Source organism: Crocodylus siamensis, chromosome 1 (genome assembly GCF_052110815.1).
Source record: "Crocodylus siamensis isolate JL-2025a chromosome 1, ASM5211081v1, whole genome shotgun sequence".
Taxonomy (NCBI): Eukaryota; Metazoa; Chordata; order Crocodylia; family Crocodylidae; genus Crocodylus; species Crocodylus siamensis.
This window is the reverse complement of record NC_143395.1, coordinates 82,291,123-82,305,938: the sequence shown is the minus strand read 5'-3', so window position 1 is coordinate 82,305,938 and position 14,816 is coordinate 82,291,123. Positions and strand designations below refer to the sequence as shown.

Here is a 14,816-nt window from a genome sequence, read left to right as displayed (position 1 = left end):
GTGCTAAGAGGTGTTTTACCATGTTTTAAAGTAAATATAGGGGCTAGGAACAGAAGTTACACATAAAACCAGTTTCAGTGATCAGAAACTAGTTTAAAATCTGTAAAAAAGCCAGAAGTTCAGTGTACATAAACCACTTTCACAATGGCCAAAACCAGTTTAAGATAAACCTAGATCAATGTAGTATCAGACTTAACTGATTTAGGTTAAATCAGTTTATGGAACTTGTGTCCCAGATTCCTTCCTGGTTTGAGTTAATTCAGTCCCCCAGCATCCTAGGATACTTTCCAATTGTAGACTGTGCTGTCTGCTCCAGTGGATCAGGGATCTATCCACCCCTTTACTCCAAAGCCTCTTCTTTTCTATGTCCATCAGCCCGTGGGGAGGGGCAAGGGAACAGACCCACAGTCCTGCCTAGCCCAGGTCTACGAAGCACAGAAGGAGGGAAAACCAATATGGTGGGGGCTTTAAATCCTTTCACAGCCCTCCCCACACTGGGGGCAGCCCATGGAGCTGGGATTATTACCCACCTTCCTACACTGCACAGCTGCTGGCCTTAGCTACTGTCACAGGTGGGAGGGGCAAGGAGTTCCCAAAGCCCCAGGGGTGTAGCACTAGGGATCCTCTGCCGAGGGGAATTCTCCCTGCGCACACCCTGCCCAGCTGCAAATTGCTTCAGGCACTACAATGGGAAAGAGGGTGAAGGAGTCCTTTGGACCAGGTGCCTGCCCATGCTGCCCAGCATAGGCGCACCAGAAAGCCCCTACCCTGTGGGCCTCCACCCACTCCAGCCCAGGGTCCCCCAGCTTGGGTCAGCCTCAGGGAGCTTAGGGAACTTCTTCCCCTCCCAAAGCCTACAGCTGCTTGCCTCAGCTGCTGTGAGTTTCAGGGATTGCCTGGGGCAGTCTCAGAGAGCTAAGGGAGATTCTCCTGCTCCTCCCCAGCTGGTTTTGCCTCATTTTGCAATGGCCAGCAGGCTGGGAGATGTGTTTTAGCATTTTCCACCTACTGGCCTGCCTGAGTGCAGGCCTCCCCCTGCTTTTTCCAATTGAAAACTTGACTATTGGTTCAGTTGGTTATTGGTTCAATGTATGCAGCTTAGAGGAAGCTTCCCAGATTGAATTGATTCTGCCTTGGGCTTTCTGACTGTCTACACTTAGGCAAGTTAATATGCTTTATAACACAAGTTATTTTCCCTGTGTAGACAAAGCCTCAAAGATGGGCCAGGACAAATAACTCCTTATATTACTATTATTAATAACAACAATTTGGAGGTTTCTTGACATCAGAACAAGACAGGTACGTTTTATTTGGATATTTCCAGATGACATGAACATAACGCACATTTTAAGTGAGCAATTTTACCTGCTGTTTATAATAGATTGATACACTCCTCATACCTATTCTTACTCCTTTCTTCCTGGTTGAGAACATCTGCAGAGATATTGGATTGCTAACATTTTGAAATGCCAACACAGTCTTACTCTTTTATAAGGATGAAACCCAGTCATTTTAAAACTCCTCCTTTATTCTATGGAAAAGATACTAAAATCAGCCTAAGGAAACTCAATTTCTTCGTTCAAAAACAAGTTTTCACAGTTCTGTTTCATCTTTCTCTAGAATTTTCCATAGCTCTCTTCATATTGATTAGGGAAAAAATGAGGTTTATTTTATCTCGATATTTCAGTCCTGAGTGCTTGTCTTACAAAGCTCTGTTGAGAATTCATTAAAACTTGCCCACTGTGCTTCAGCAATCTGAATCTGATTTTGTGACCTTTATGTCTTGCTTTAAAAATTTCAATCTGTTTTAAATCACTAGCTTAGGGTATTTTTTTTCTCTTTTGCCCGCACCAAAACACTCCCTGTTGACCTCAGCTGCTTTGACACTCACCCACATATAGTGTGATTAATGCCTAAAGTAAAGATGTATTAAGCATACGCTTTGACCAGCTCATTATTTTTCTCCTTTGTTATTTTTTTCTCTCTTTCAGTGTTTTTTTTTTATTTGATATGTATGAATTTGCTTCAGACTAGAAGCTGACAAGAGGCTTATAGCAATCTTATTTCCCTCCTCTCCCTTCCCTCCCCACCTTAAATGGGCTTTATCTAAGCAATTCCAAATACTATAGCCAAGTGCAGTACCTTTTCTTTTTTGGTTCACAGAGCAATCCATTTATGTAAAGCATCTAGTGATGGAGAAGGGACTAATATGAACTCATGCATAAATTTACTCTTCTTTGAGATCAAGTTTCTGACCTTCTCTGAAGACAATGATTAAGCTATTGCTTCCTGTCTACACAATTCTCCCAGACTGATTTACTCACTATATGCTAGTCATCTTTATTGTTTTTATTTTCCATTAATATTAATATTTAGTGCTGAGGGGAGCCGCAAGAAAGCTAGCAGATCACATTACTTAATGGATATAAGGTGAAAACATCAGTAGAATTTTTTTCCTGATGTCTACTCTGTCCTACAATTAATTATACATTAGTGTCCATGAATCTTACAAACTACACATAAATAGACACCGATGCTAAACCCTTTGTGTGTGTTTGTAGGTTGAGGACATCAGGCTGCTGAGAGCAAATCCAGTTTTCAGATCTGCCCAGGATGTCTTTTCTCCTCTAGCAATAAACTAAATCAGTGTCACTGATTTATGGCACTGATAGTATAACTTGGCATATGCAAGTGGGGCACCCACCCCCAGTGCCCATTTAGAAGGGGCCAGGAATGGAGGATCCCCAGGGAGTCTGTTGGGTGGCAGCCGTGCTGTGGCTGCACTGTGCTGTGCACTGCTGTGGCAACAAAGTGCAGGGACACCATGCTGCAGCTGTAACAGTAGCAGGTGACACGATCCTGCCCTCTCCCCCTAGTATCCCCCCAGGCTCCAGCAGGGTTTAGCACAAGTCTCCCCACAACACCTGAAGGGTTTTTGCCCAGGGAGCAACACCTCCTCCTGACTACTCTTTAAGGCACTAGATATGAAGAGAATTTTGTGTGCCTGCATGTGTGTCAAGCACCTAAACCTAAGCATCTATGCACAACTGAAATGCAAACAACAAGAACAACAACAAGAAACCATCAAGAGGATATGAAATGCTCATTTCCCCCCAAATGCCTTCAAAGTTAAACACTATAGACCCAGTGACAATGGTAATCTTCCTTGTTCTGCAGCATTCTCTAAGCCATCTACAACTTCTGGGAGGTTCTTGGACATGGAAAAAGTATCTTCGGGTTTATAATGGAAAGACAAGAGATCACAGCAAATTTCCTATGGCTCACTTAGGGGTTCATCAAATCAAACGATGGCTCCTCACAAATGTGTGCATTCCAAAAAACCTGTCGCATGTGAATCTCAGAAATTCTCCCTCTACTTCCAAACTATCTCCCCCAAAATTGCCTTGTGCCCACTTCTACTTTTGATTACTTCATAAGGTATCTAGGGTGGATCCCCTCACTTACAACTATTAAGGTCTGCATGAATGGAGGGTCCTTCCTGTGCAAAGTAGGGCATTTCTATTTCAAACTTGAGGAAGTCAGCTGGGTCCATGAGAATGCTTAATTTTCCAAATTTATGTGAATGCAATTTTTTTTTTTTAAAAAAGAGACAAACTTTGTCCTCCTGACAAAGTTTTGTTCAAATTGATATATTTCTGTGAAAGGCTATGGTTTTGATAAATTTAAATTTTCTTATTAAAAGGATGTGTCACCAAAAAAAATCCCAACTTACTCTACTCTCAATTCCCAGTTAAATAACCTATCACAATATATCTAGAATATGTCTAGACTTCTTGTCAGTTATTTGTAACATCTGCCTGTTTTAAATAATAGGTACAGCATCTTTGAAGGACTTTTAAGGCTGATTTTCTTTCTCAAACTTTATTTTATTTTATCAATGGTTATAAATAAAGTATGAATTTTCAGAATGCTACAGCAAACTTTGTTCTCAGAAGTAAGCATGCATGGAGGTGGAGCTGTTGTAGAGATTTTATCTGAGCTCAGGTCAAAAAGAAATAATCTATGCTTCTCAGATACGTTTATAAACTAACTGCCATCTGTCTATTGAACTCAGTGAGCACCAGTTAGTTTCCATGAGTAAAAAGGATGATTAGATGGGTGGATGGATATAGGAAAAAGCAGCCAAAGAGACAGAAACAAAGAAACAGTCTATGGCAGATCAAACCTCATTAAAAACCCCACCAGATAAAGTTTTGCCCTATAAAAAAAGAAACAGGCATTTATTCTTATATTTTTGGTTCTACATCTATCTGAATTGCTTAGAATTGATCTATTTCTATGTCTCTGATCTTAAACCCCCCCCCACTATTTTTTAAGAAATAGCTTTTTTCACTAGGAAATTTTTTAGTAGCTTCCACACCATCAGTCAAGTGCAGTTTATGGGGTGGGGGGAGGGGAGAGAGATCTCAGCAGCTATTGATGCTGTTTGAAAGCCATGCATCAATAGAGAACACCACTGCTTCAAATGCCAGCTGTTAATGGGACTGTCTATAAATCTAATTCTGCCTTTTTTTCTTTAAAGCAAAATGCATATATGATAGATGTTCAGAGACTGCTTGAAAAGGAGTAGACACCTACTTGACAGTATCATCCTGATTAGCTGAAATATGGAATTATCATCAGAAATAAGCTGGGAATGCCAGTTCACTAGCACCAAGCTTCATGGAGCAATAGATGAAGAAGGAAAGGCGGCAGTTTGTCAATTCGATACAACAAATAGTCAAGAAGATATACTTTAAATAGTTTCCAAGGTAACTGGCTCTGAGCCTGGAATCTATAAATAGGGGTACAAACAGGTTTCTAACTCTAAGAGAGAAGATAATCAATGACATTATCCTAGGGAAAAAAGCAAAACATATAAATAAAAAATTGGAAGACACTCAAATTAATTACTATGAACAAAATAAAGGGGATAGCAGCAGTATGGAGTTTAAGATAACATTTTATAAAACAAAACACAGCCACACATTTATGATGCTTAGAAAAACTGATGTTTTTCAGGTTTGCTTTATGTAGATGAATAATAATGAAAATGCATAGGAGTCATATTTAAAAACTATTTTTGCATGATACAATTTATTATTCATCAGTGTAATTTAAGATTAATATTTACTGAAAAAATCATATCTTAGTTTAATTATAGTATCATTATAGTATCTAAAGAATAAGGATATAATATTTTAGAATGCCTTTATGAACAGTTTATAATGTATTCATAATGAATTATAAAATTTGATGTGTCAGATAACTTATTAAAATATGATTCTATAATATTATGGAATCTCATACGAAAGTTTTCAAATATTTAATGCACCAACTATTATGAACTATTTGCAAAGAGGAATACCTATAATCCTATTATCTGTAAATTAATACAACTTCTAGCTTGTTTTGTTTCAACGGTGTTGTTTTTTATATTTTATAGTAAAATAATTCATTAGTAGAAAGGCTATTTCTATTTTTAATGAAGTATTAATAATATTTTAAGATCTTCATAACAAGTCCTTTTAAAAAACAACATTATATTGTTACATTATTATATTCAATTATCCAGAACCAAACCCTCAAAAGGAAGACTACTAATATGTGAATGTATCTTTTGGATATAGAATTCATTCAGGAAGTTATTAATGAGACTGCTGAACTAAATGCATAATTTGATTTTAAGCCATTTATGGACTTCTTTTATAGTCAAACCATTTTACTCATAATTTACTCCAAGTTGTTAAAGTTACCATCACATAGGGTGCTGGACTCAAGGTATAGTCTTGTATGTTTTTCCATAAAGCTATTCCATTCTATTATGACAGTAAATTAATTTTTCCTCCTACATTGAAGGATTTCTTTACATATACATTGTATATATACTTCAGATATTACAAATCATTTCTAATACACTAACATTGGAAAAAAATGATTTCTGGAGGGATGAAAAATCAGTAATTAAAAAAGTACCAGCTGCAATTATATTTGGATCCCATTTATCAACAAATGATTTACGTGGATATGCCCTACATTACGTGAAAACTTTGAAACACTAGCACAAAAACCCATTATGGACAAATGATCAAATCTTCCTATATTATTCTCCCACCTGTAGTGGAGTATTCATTTCAGCATGAGAAGAATTTGAAGACAACTCATGCATAAGAAACTATGCTGTCAATATTATGCCTTTGTATACATAAAGGACTGCAGAGTTTTGAGCAATTTTGGGTAAACACTTAATCTGGCAAAACACTTAAAGACTGACTTCAGCAAGACTATTTAGATACATAACATTCAGTGCATGTTTAGCAGGCAGAGAGGAAGGCATAAACACTATGGGTGCCTATATATGTGCTTGGGGGCAGAGGGGGTGTTTGAATTAGAGCAGCTTCCAAGAAGCTGCTCTAATTAAAATGCAGCAGTATAATGTGTATTAAGCCCGCCGCCCATGTATTAAAAAGGGCTGCAAGATGCTTTAATTAAAGTTTATGCAATGAGCTTTAGTTAAAGCGCTGTAGTGCCCATTTTTAAACCTGTGGGGGCTTGTACATATTACGCTGCTGCAATGCTAGAGCGTTATAATTAGAGCATGTGTATAGGCACCCTATAAGCATACCCATTGACCATTTTTGATGCTATCTGAATTTAAGCATCACTTTTAATATGAAATCTTCATTGTTAGAGCAACACTTGCAAATATGATCCAAGTGCAACTTGCCTTGTTGCATGGGACAATTAGCAAGTTTCATTTAAGATGTAGCAAGCATAACTACATGTACCATATTAAAAGTTAGAACTTGTTCTGAGCATTTACATGTGAGTATTTACTATGATCTCAGCCTGTTATTAACAGGGCTAGAGCCAGGTGTACCTTCCCACATACACTGACCCCAGCACCACTGCAGTTTGCAGGTCCTCCTGTCAGGATGTTCAGCCCCCATGCCCAGAATCCACATCTTTTCTGCCATGTGCCCAAGTACTGTCCAGCCTGGGCTCTTTGCTCCTGGTAAACAGGGGTGAACCATACCAGGTGGTGGGCAGAGAGAGATATAAGGAGCCAAGCCTGAGAGTGGTACTCTTGCTGCTAGATCCATTCCTGCCACTGCATCTGCAGAGTGAGTTGGGTCGCTGCCACTGGCGGAGAGAGACTCCAAGGTCAGTCCTAAACTCTGGTGCAGTGTGAGAGCTGGGACCAATAGTCAACTGAAAGTTGGTCCCAGCCCCAACACCACACTGGGGCAAGTTCAAGACTCCAAAGCAGTGTCAGTTCTGGAAATGATGATCAGTGAGCTGTGTTCATATTATCTCTATGAAATAGTCCAACAATAGCTAAATATGTGTTACTTTATACAATTTGCACATACTCCTCCTATGAAAAGTCATAACTTTGCTATTATAATAATCATACTTAGCTTGTGCTTTACTGCTTGAATATGTGGACACTTGTGTCTTAAGTGCAGTTGTCTTTACTGTATTGTTCAGCCCTAAGATTGAAGGCAGGATGAAAGATAGGTGTGTGCTTTAGGTGGCTACACCAATATCATCTAATGAGAAGTCTATAAGCAAGGCAGTAGAGGGATGAGGTAGGTCCAGTTTCCAGTATCCATTCCAGCAGCTGGGATAAAACAGCTAAGGTGATGCTTCCACTTCTGCTTCTCCTGAGAAGTAAAGGCCGTTTTGGGGTATGGGAGAGAACTTTTGCCTTACTGCTCTTTGACAGGTGCTCCTGTCTAACCCCTCAATTATTCTGATTTGGGAGATGAAACCACAGGAAGCAACAACCCTTTTCTTCCTCTGCTTCATTCCCCTGCACCAAGTATAGAGACTTAAATCAACTTGATGCAATATGGGCTTCTTAAAATAATAGTGCTTAAGGCCTCTGAGACCATTTTTCCAGCTTTTCTTTGGGAATTTTATCTAGAACTTGATGGATGATGTTACAATAAGTCAATGGATTTTTTTTTCCCCCTCAGGAAGCCTGAGGCACAATTTGATATGCAATTGTCGAAAGGCATAAAAGGATTAAAAAGGAATGTTATGAGTATGTCAGAAGTAAGAGAAAAACAAGGAAAACATAGGTCACTAACTGAATGCAGGAGGCAATATAGTTACTGTTGATTCAGAGAAGGCTGAAGTATTTGATGCCTTTTTACTTCTGTCTTCACAAATAGGATTGGATAACAGTTGTACATATGAGAGCAAGTAGCAGATAAGTAAACATAGGGAAGGAGACAAGCAGCCAGGAAAAGCGGGTCAAGGATTATTCAAAGAAGCTAAATGATTTCAGGTAAGCAGGGTCAGATGGGATGCACCTTAAAATACTGAAAGAATTGGCAGAGCTTTTGGTTGTCCTATTTGAGAACTCATGAAAGTCTAGTTATCTTGGATAACTAGAAAAGGGCAAAAGTAGTTCACATGTTTAAGAAGTGGAAGAAGGAGGATCTAGGACATTACTGACCACCAGTCAGCCTGACCTTGATACCTGGAAAGATGATGGATTAGGTCATCAAGGAATCATCAAGGTGTCTTGAAACACCTTGAAGAGAACAAGATGATCAGGAACAGCCAGCATGGATTCTTCAAGAGCAAATACACCTAACCTATGTAATCTCTAATCCGAGGTAACAGGTTTTATGAAGAGGGGAGAGATGTGGATGTGATATACCTTGATTTTAGTAAGGCTTTTGATACCATCTCCCACAACATTCCCATTAATAATCTAAGAAAATACAGATGAAAGTGCTACAAAGAGAAGATATAACTGATTTGATTATCATACACAATGAATATTAGAAAATTAGGGGTTGAAAGGGACCTCAGGAGGTCATCTAGTCCAACCCCCTGCTCAAAGCAGGACCATGCCCAACTAGATCATCCTAGCCAAATCTTTGTCTAGTTAGGTCTTAAAAACCTCCAAGGATGGAGATTCCACAGCCTCTCTGGGTAACCTGTTCCAGTGTTTTGATACCCTTCTAGTGAGGAAATTCTTCCTAATTCTAACCTAAACTTCCCGTGCTGGAACTTGAGACCGTTGCTCTTTGTTTTGTTATCTGCCACCACTGAGAACAGCCTAGCTTCAGCCTCTTTTGAATGCCCCTTCAGGTACTTGAAGGCTGCTATTAAATCTCCTCTCAGTCTTCTCTTCTCTAGACTAAATAAACCCAGTTCTATCAGCCTCCCTTCATAAGTCATGTGCTCTAGCTCCCAGACAATTTCTGTTGCCCTCTGCTAGACCCCTCATAGTTTCATAGTTTCTAGGGTCGGAAGGGACCTGAGCAGATCATCTAGTCCGACCCCCATGCCATGGCAGGAAAGAATACTGGGGTCAAACGACCCCAACAAGATGTGCATCTAACCTCCTCTTAAACACCCCCAGGGTAGGAGCCTGCACCACTTTTCTTGGAAGCTGGTTCCAGACCCTAGCCGCCCTGACTGTGATGTAGTGCCTCCTGATATCTAACCTAAACCTACCCTCTGCCAGCTTGTGACCGTTATTCCTGGTCACTCCTGGCAGTGCTCGGGGGAACAGTGACTCCCCCAGTGCCCGCTGATCCCCCCTGACTAGTTTATAACAGGCCACAAGATCCCCCCTCAGCCTTCTCTTTTGGAGGCTGAACAGGTTCAGGTCCTGTAGCCTCTCCTCATAGGGCCTGCCCTGTTGTCCCCTGATCATATGAGTGGCCCTCCTCTGGACCCTCTCCATGCTGTTGACATCCCTCTTGAAGTGTGGCGCCCAGAACTGGACGCAATACTCCAGCTGCGGCCTGACCAGTGCCGCATAGAGGGGGAGGATCACTTCTTTGGACCTGCTCGAGATGCATCTGTGGATGCATGCCAAGGTGCGGTTGGCCTTCCTTACTGCCTCTCCACACTGCCGGCCCATGTTCATCTTGGAGTCAATGATGACCCCCAGATCCCTTTCCGCCTCCGTGCTGATAAGAGGGGAGTTCCCTAACCTGTAGGTATGGTGCTGGTTGTTCCTCCCAAGGTGCATCACCTTGCACTTGTCTGTGTTGAAACCCATCCTATTCTCGTCCACCCACCCTTGTAACCTGTCTAGGTCTGATTGTAGCCTGTTGCATCCTTCCAATGTGCCCACGTCCTCCCACATCTTAGTGTCATCAGCAAATTTGAACAGGGTGCTTTTTACCCCCTCATCCAAATCGCTGATGAAGATATTGAACAGTGTGGGCCTGAGGACCGAGCCCTGTGAAACCCCACTGCCCACGTCCTTCCAGGTTGAGAGGGACCCATCCACTACCACCCTCTGGGTGTGGCCCACCAGCCAGTTGGCGACCCATTTGACTGTGTGGGTGTCTCCAATTTGTCCACATCCTTTCTATAGTGGGGGGCCCAAAACTGGACACAGTTCTCCACATATGGCCTCACTAGTGTTGAATAGAGGGGAATAATTACTTTCCTTGCCCCATTGGCAATGCTCCTACCAATGTAGCCCAGTATGCCATTAGCCTTCTTGGCAACAAGGGCACACTGTTGCTCATATTCAGCTTATTGTCCACTGTGACCCCCGGATCCTTTTCTGCAGAGCTGCTGCCCAGCCAGTCAGCCCCCAGCCTGTACCAGTGCATGGGATTGTTCTGTCCTAAGCGCAGGCCTTTGCACTTGTCCTTGTTGAATCTTATGAGATTCCTTTTGGCCCAATCCTCCAATTTGTCTAGAACACTCTGAATGCTACCCCTACCCTCCAGTGTATCTACTACTTCCCCCCAGCTTGGTGTTATCTGCAAACTTGCTGAGGGTAGACTCTATGCCAATGAGTAGTCATCAGTGCCTCATTGTTTAATTGGCAGGAGATGCTAAGTGGGGCTCCCCAAGGTTGTGATACTGTTTCATATTTTCACAAATGATTAGGAGGATGGGATTGAGCACACACAGAAAATTTGCAGATGACACCAAGATGGGCAGAGTTGCAGACACTCTGGACATGTAAGAGGGTACGTTGCCCTAGAGCGTAGTACTAGAATTCAGGATGACCTTAATAAATTGGAGACATTTTCCAAAATCATCTGGATCAACAGAATCAGTCAAATGAAATTCAACAAGAAAAAGTGTACTTGGGACAGAACAATTCTAGGCACAAATACAGACCGGGGAACGGTTGTCTAGGCCATAGAACTACAGAATAGTACCTGTGGGGATTACAAGATGAATATGAGTCATCAGTGTAGTACTGTTGAAGAAAAGTCTAATAGTATACCAGGTAGTATTAACAGGAGTATCATTTGCAAATCAAAAAAAGTGATTCTTCTGTTCTATTCAGCACTAATGAGGCCTCACCTGGAATCCTGTGTCCAATTCTGGGCATCACACATCAAGAAAGATAGGAACAGATTAGAAAGAGTCCACTGTAGAACAACAAAAATGATTATAGGTAAGGGAAACATGACTCCTGAGGAAAGACTGAAAGAAATAGAATTATTTAATCTGGAGAAGAGAAGACCGAGGGTGGACTGATAACAGTCTTCAAATACTTGAGGATTGGGTGAAAACAGGTGAAAGTAGATTATTCTGTGTGACTGTTTGAACAGAACTATGAACAATGGTCTCAAATTACAGCAGGGAAAATTTATGGGGGATAATACAAGAGGTTGGAACAGGCTACCCAGAAATTTTCAATAGCAGGTTAAGCAGACACTTGGTGGTTTATTAAAGGATGATCCTTTCTTGAACAAGGGATTGGACTAGAAAAGTTCCTAGGCTTCCCTCCAGACCTACTTATCTATGATTTCTATAGTTCTGATAAAGATATATGGATTTTTCTCTCCTTATCTTTCTCCATGAAGCCCAGTCTTTTCAGGTTCTGAGAAAGAGCTCAATTTTCAGTTAACAGGAGATAATCCTGTGGGAAATTCCAATACTTCAGGTCCCTTCGGTATCAACAAATGTGTAATGTAAAATACATCCAGATGATCTGAGAAAGTAGAGCATGCTTGGCACTACAGAGAAAGGCAACAATCCCTAATAGTCCCTGCCAATCTGAACTAAGAAAAAGTCTTTCCCGACTCCAAATCTGGTAATTGGTTTTAATTCTGAATGAGTGAGAGAGACTGCTAGCCCCATAGGAAAACCATTTCAACAGTGAAACTCTCTCTACCATCAGGATGTTCTATCTTACCTTAGGACTACTTTCTCTACCTTAACCTCTGCCACCAGATCCTGTTGCACTATCAGCAAAGTCAAGACACCCATACCATCAGTCACCTCCCTCACATGCAAGAAATCTGCACTATGAGCAAGTTTCCTTTCAGCCCTCTCTTATGGAAACCTACACATCAAACACCCACAGCTTCAAAATTCAAGCCTTAATTTCTAAATCTAAAATTAGAATGCCTGTCCTATCATCTTATCTTTCCATGAACCAGCACAATCTTGAAACAATTAGCTTCCCTGATGTGTTCAAAGGCCATCCTAGAACTTCACACCACTGATAGTTAGAAAGCTTCCTCTAATTCCCAATCTAAATGTATGCATGACTAATCTATACCCATTTGATCTGGAAGAAGTATAACATATATAGTTCTTCTTTCACCTTAGTTTTTCCCCCTTTCCTAAAATGTATTCATAGTTATTTTAACCCTTCTCAAGAATGTATTTTGCTAGGTTAACTAAGCCAAGCTCCTTTTATATTCTTTCATAATAACCACCTGTTCTCCTATCTACTAAATGTCACTCTATCTTTTCTTTGCATTTGTTCCAATTTAACCTTTATTTTTAAACATAAGCAACCAGAATTGTACACAATATTCTAAATGGAATTTTATCAGTCCTTTTTTTTTCAATAATACTAATGCTTTCCTGTCTCTGCTAACAAAAAATATCTCGCTTGATTCCTCTTATGATCACCTTAGCCTTTTTCATGGTCATTTCACACTGGTAATGACAGTCTCTCTATGATCAACCAGTTCACACAGATCTTGCTCTTTCATAACTCTTAATGCTTTTATCTCCACCTTTTAATGAAAGTTGTTATTAGTACCCATATGCATGATTTTGCACTTCATACAGTTACATTTCATACAGCTCCTATTACTCCAGTCCACACATGGCAAAGGTAGTTGTGATAGAACCACATCAATGTTGGTAGTTAACAGTACAAATGGGAGTGATGTGCTTTGATACCCATTTCCTGCTGGGTCAAATGGGAACAAATATATTAAATTAGTTTCATACGGACTACCATGGAGTAAACTAAGCTATGTTTTTTCCCTGTTTTCTATTTACTTACGTATCTTGGAAGATTCTTTCCTTCAAAATCTGTGCTAAAACCTTACATATTATAGAACTCAGGCAGGTCTCTTTTTGTCCCTTTTTTGAAAACTAGTAGCACATTTACTATCCCCCAGGCATTGAGTACCACTCCCAAAGTAGCACATTCATTGAAAATCCTTGCTACTGGACTGTCATGTGCCAGTTCTTTCATTAGATGATCCATGATATCCAGTATCTTCATGGTAAATAATTTTGCTTCTATCTTGGATTATTATTGATAACCTATTAAATACGAGCATGCTTTTGGATATTGGTGAGAAAAGCTAATATAAACTTTTGAGTGGATAAACAGACAGACAGATAACTGGAGTATGCGGCAATTTCCATTACTACATACGTTCTCTTTCTCATCAGGTAACCAGCTCTTATTAACATATATGTTATTGTCTTTATTGAAGAATAAGGCAAAGCATTAATTTAGTATTTGGCCAGCACTTACGTTTTCCATAATCTAGGTACTAAAGAGTCCATCCTCAGCACAGCATCCATGTTTCTTTCTGCCTTGTTCTTTGAAGGCACTTTTGCTATTCAGTTCAATTGTCTTTGCAAGCTCCACTTCATCTTCACTCCTGAACATTTGTACATTATTTTTGCAATTTCTACATTTAGAGATATAACTCTTTCTGCTGACCATTTCCTTTTTTCTCATTCTTTATAGGTTGCCTACTTGCTTTTAATATCCACTTTCAGGTGTCAGGTGCTGATTCATGCAGAAGATCTGTACCCCTTCCATATAATTCCAAATCACTTGAGATGAAGGTTCCTGATAACATTTGGATTTTGCCTCATGACTAGTCCACAATCAAACCATTAAACTCCTCAATGCAGTCAGCCTCACTAACATTTCCTTAGTTTCTCAAAGTTTGTCTTCTACAGTCCAAAATTCTTAATTATAAACCTTTTTTGGCTACCAAATAATTGAAAACAAATGGATTTTGATCATGATTGTGTGGTCCAAGAGTATTTTCTTCCACCAGCTCTACTACAAGATCTTTATTACTTAGTAAAACCTAAAGTTTCCCTGACTATTGGTAAACAAATCTGTCAGCCCTGTAATCCAAAATTATCTGGCCCCTATTGATAGCATTTGTTTTCCAATATATAGCTGGGAAGTTAGTCTTTGTTACACACAAGGTTCCTGCTGTTACTTAATTTTTCCCACAGTCTTATAAAAATCTCTAATGGAATTCAACAAAAATTTTGAAAAACCCCAAAAAATTAAAAGGTGGGGGGCAAAAAGAAAACAAAGCTACTGGTAGGTTGAAGTCATCTTGTTTGCCTGGACATTTTTATTAAAAGCAAGATTGTGTTCATATTTGCCAAAAAAAAACTGTGTTTGTGTGAGAGGAAAATGTGCGGTAAATAGTCAGTGTCCAAGCTTGATGCTGACAGTAAATCATGCTTGTGGAAGAGATATTGAGAAAACTGCTAGAAGAGGCTCACCTTGTGTGACGATTTATGTGTTCATGCTTCCAAGGGTTGTGAGAATTGTGAGCCTCTGCCCCTTACATGCCAAT

General features: G+C 40.0%; 1 protein-coding gene across 1 annotated transcript in view; it reads right to left on the bottom strand.

The window, feature by feature from the left end:
• GRIK2 (glutamate ionotropic receptor kainate type subunit 2) overlaps window positions 1-14,816 on the bottom strand; it is a 669,798-nt gene that overhangs the window by 78,964 nt on the left and 576,018 nt on the right. The gene's annotated exons all lie outside the window — the stretch shown is intronic.